Genomic DNA, 4,413 nt, shown 5'->3' on the forward strand with positions numbered 1-4,413 from the left:
CCTGTGCATCTGCAAAATTTCCTGTTGAGTTAGAACTGCTTGTTTCTTCTCTGTATCTTCCTCTGCCTCTAAAAGATCCTCTATGGTCCCCGTGACCTTTTGTATTGCGATAACTTGTACAAAATCTCTGTATATGACCCATATGTCCACATTTGAAGCATTTTTTTATACCATACTGTTCATCATAATTTTTTACATGATTTCCTCTGTTTATTGCTCGTGAGTTAAATACTTGTGTATTATTCTCTTTAATTGGATTCTTCTTGAAATCTATGAGTAACTTTGACTTAACATATTCTACAGTTCTTTGATTAGGAGGCAATGCATCTACAATATCTATTAAATTGTCATAGGTTTCTGGGAGAGTAAGTAATAGATAATTAAGGTGGTCATCTTCTGATATTTGTTCTCCTGTACTTCGTAATTCATTTGTGTTGTTCGAATCTCGTTAAGAAATCTTTAGCATCATCGTCTTCTTTCATTTTTAATTCTAATAATTTTCTTTTTGCAATTAGCTTCAATGCTGTTGAGGATGGTTCATATATTGAATTCAATTTTTGGATCATATCAGATGCTGTTTTTTCGTTGATAATTAGTTCAAGTTGAGCATTTGACACACATTGTACTATTAGAGATCTTGCTTTGACATCATTTCTTTTCCAATTTGTTCTCTGTGCCTCTTCTTCTATTCCCTCTGGCATTTTTTCATTAATTACATTTATGCAAATTTTACTCTCCAATACTAGCATTAATCTAAATTTCCATTTGGTCCAATCTTTACCATCAAATATCGGCAAAGCAAAATCGTCTTTTCTGTCGGCCATGCTTTCAAGCTATTCTATTTAACCTTCAATTTTTTACTTTTTCAAATATCGACTTAATCTTCTTATTCAATTACCTTTTTTTAACAAACCACGCTCTGCTACCATGTTAAAATAATGAATAGCGTGGATAGTTTTTATATTTATTAACTTCTATATAAGAAAATGTTCAAAGACACTATCATTTGTCTAAAAAGTGCTCTCTGGCCATCACTACTGACGTCTGACGTTGTTTGTTGCTTGCTTCGTTCATCTCGTTCACCCTCCTAGCTGTCACGTATTGTTAGTTTGTTTTTCTCGCGCACAGGACAGAGAACATAGACAATGATGAATAGAGTTGCTTCAATAAGTATCTGAGAATCAACAGATAGTTTTTATAAGTGAAAGACCAAGGAAGACAGAATGACAACGATTTCTCTATCCTCCGCATATATGTAATACTCCTTTATGGGCAGTTGGTATATGAAAAAACGTCTCTATGTTACGGTGCCGACAACTTTCATTTTCTCTCTCTTTCTAGACACTTTATCTATACTCCATGCTTGAGAATGCGCGCAGAATCAAGCTGTAGCCTCGAAGGATAGAAAAATCGTTACCATTCTGTAATCCTTAGTCTTCCACTTATAGAAACTGCCCATATAGAAGTATCACAAATACGGCAAGATCAAACACTTCGGTTTTGTGCCATTTTTATTGCGTACGAGTTGCTATTCTAGTGAAAAATCTAGTTATTTTTTGCTTAACAACCAACCAAATGTCAGTGTCAGATCAGTTGACCATAGAAGTAATCTAATATCTTTTCGATCTCGTGGTAAATCTAACCCTGTATATAATCTTTGAATCCAACTTTAGTTCGATTTTCTTCTTGTTGTTTCCAATATTTTTATTATTGTGATCAAGAATGGATAAACTATCCTGTAAAAAGTAAGTAAACTATATATTATTTTCTCATAAATACTGTTACTTTTTGGCCTTCACATCTTTATCTTTTTACATCTTTCTCGACAGTCGGCTCAAGACTGTTGAATTCATAGCAAAAATAATGGATTTCATTATATATTAAAACAGATATTATAATTACATATATCATAATTAATCATAGTAGTAAAGTAGAGAGTCGTGTGCTTAAATTAAACCTGTGGCAGGCCTGAAATGAATTGTAAAAGTATGAAGAGAGCTCCACTAGCATAAGATCACGGACATGTAAACAACAATTAATAAATATAACAAATAATAACAAAATAACATCTATACTTATACTTCACAACTGCTTTAGATTTATTACATATAAACAACAGATTGTGGCCTTTTGAGAATATCATCAGGGAAATAAATAATTTAATTTCAACAAATCTCACTGTGAGGGTTGTTAAAAAAGGTTCACTGTCGTAGGATCCAGTTTGTAGCTGAAAAGCTAAAAATAAGATAAAGTGAGATGTTAGAAGCATCTACTGATAATATTTACTTGCCAAAGTTGTGGTTTTATAAAGACCTTCTATTTACTGATCAAGGAGCATCCAATGTGTTCAAAGGTAAATTAAATCTAAAAATTAATAGTGATGCATCTGAAAGTATATCAGAAAGTGTATGTAATTTTTAGCTTAAATATTTAATAAGAAGTATTTCAAATTTCTCTTTTTTTGTAGCAGAACCTTGAACCTGAAATTGTGTACAGTGATGTAGAAAGCTTGGGATGCTTATCCCAAAAAGGATAATCTGAAACACCATCTCAGTAGGGCCCAAAGTCATTCAAAATAAAAAGAGGCGGTAGATTAGGGGAACCAGAAAAAGAAAATATCACAAATCTATTTACCTCTGCAGTGACAGTGCTGCCAAGTAAAAAAAGAATAGTGAAGAAGTTCATCATCAGCCTAAAAAGCATCGTTTATTTGCAGAGTAAGTTTTTTAAAAAAGTACTAAAAAAGAGGCTGTCCCCTGCTCATATTATCCACATATCATTTAATCTGCCATTATTACTCACTAGAAATTGGGTCAGTGAAATTAATTAATGGAACAAAAACTACAATAACAGCAGAGGGATAGGTAGTTGATCGAAGACTTGAAAACTCTCAATTGCTATTTTACTACAAATAATTTATTTCCATATTTATTGCAGATGAAATGGAGACATAAGAGAATCAAGATTAAATTGATGACTTGAATAGCAAAATTTCTAGCCTTTAATTTGATGCAAAAAGAGAGCAAGAAAAAATGAATTACTATTCATTTCTAATTATATTTTATTTCTGGTCTCTTTATTTATTTTACAGTTTCCTTTTTTCAATAGTTCTCATAATACTTAATATTCAATAAAAGTATATCTAATTTATATTCTATTTTATTCACGTGGCTTTGTTTTCCTTGAAAAAAAATTACATTAGACTTTAATAATCTAAAAGTAAAATTTGATATTACACTAGAAGTAGAATAAACTAATTTACAATATTACATTATAAAGGTAAGTAACAATTTTTTAACGTGAAACTAAAAATAGAAAAACTAGAAATTGAAACAATATTGCCAACATATTTTATTCATTATTCAGTCATTAAAATAATTTGTAACTTTTCAGATGTTGAGTACTTCATTTCTAGGTCTACCATAATACATAATAATACCAAAAGCAGCTTCTGCTACACATTCAAAATATTATAATTTGCATTTCTTATAGTTATAATTCAAATTCCTTGAAAATTTTTAGCCACTCTGCTTTAGTTGTTGAATATCATTATAGAAACAGAAAGCAAACATTTTAAAAACAAAACAATAGAAGAAGTGTCTATTGCAAACTAATATTTTTGAAAAATATCTTGTAAAGTGAAAAAACTCTTTAGATTTTTCACTCCATTCACTTCCCTATTGCAATGTTTTCAATTCATTTCAATTCAACTTTCCCCTATAGCTAAGTATCTTAGTGTTACAATGAGTTTATGATCTGCAAAGGGTTTTTGAGATATCTTATGTTTTATTTTTCTCGGGGGTTTTTCAAATGTTTTTTCATCTATTCTCAAATAATTTTTGAATGTTTTTTCACCTAGCTCTCTAACTAAATTGTTTCTTTTTGTTCTATCTAACCACGGCCTGGCCCTCCACCGCCTGGCTGCTTTTTTCTGCCTCCATACTCCAAAAGCAAGGCAGCCGCAGATGTAATTATTGCCTGTGATGCACCAACCCACTTTTTCTTGTTTACTTTACTTTTACTTAAACAATTTTGTAAGTTGGAATTTCTGGAACCGTTGGCAATATTCATACTGAATACACTGTTTACACTACTGCACCAACACAATTACACTGTCTGACTGTTAGACAGTGTAATTACGGTTTTCGAAATGCGAGTCAGACAGTGTAATTGTGAGTGTTGGTGTTTCAGTATATAATTTTGGTTAGTGGCAGCCATGTTGCGATGGCAACAGACTTGCATGTCAAGTGAAGTGCAATATTCCTCTATGCAATATTTTGAACTTGAAATTAAATAATTTTATTTTCTTTTAATGAAGATCTTTTAGGAAATTTAATTTGTTCACTAGTTGAATCTAACTGTAATAAGGATTTTGGTCTATTATTTAAATAATCTCTTTTAACGAAACAATCA

General features: G+C 31.1%; 1 long non-coding RNA gene across 2 annotated transcripts; it reads left to right on the plus strand.

The window, feature by feature from the left end:
• Positions 1-1,461: 1,461 nt before the first annotated feature.
• LOC130903007 (uncharacterized) lies at positions 1,462-3,150 on the plus strand. Of its 2 annotated transcripts, XR_009060501.1 has the most exons (4): positions 1,506-1,745; positions 2,214-2,353; positions 2,468-2,717; positions 2,938-3,150. It is a non-coding gene; the product is annotated as an uncharacterized LOC130903007 (long non-coding RNA). The 2 variants fall into 2 exon arrangements; XR_009060502.1 differs by lacking the exon at positions 2,214-2,353 and having other exon boundaries at positions 1,462-1,745.
• Positions 3,151-4,413: the final 1,263 nt, after the last annotated feature.

The sequence above is a fragment of the Diorhabda carinulata genome, chromosome Y (assembly GCF_026250575.1).
Source record: "Diorhabda carinulata isolate Delta chromosome Y, icDioCari1.1, whole genome shotgun sequence".
NCBI lineage: Eukaryota > Metazoa > Arthropoda > Insecta > Coleoptera > Chrysomelidae > Diorhabda > Diorhabda carinulata.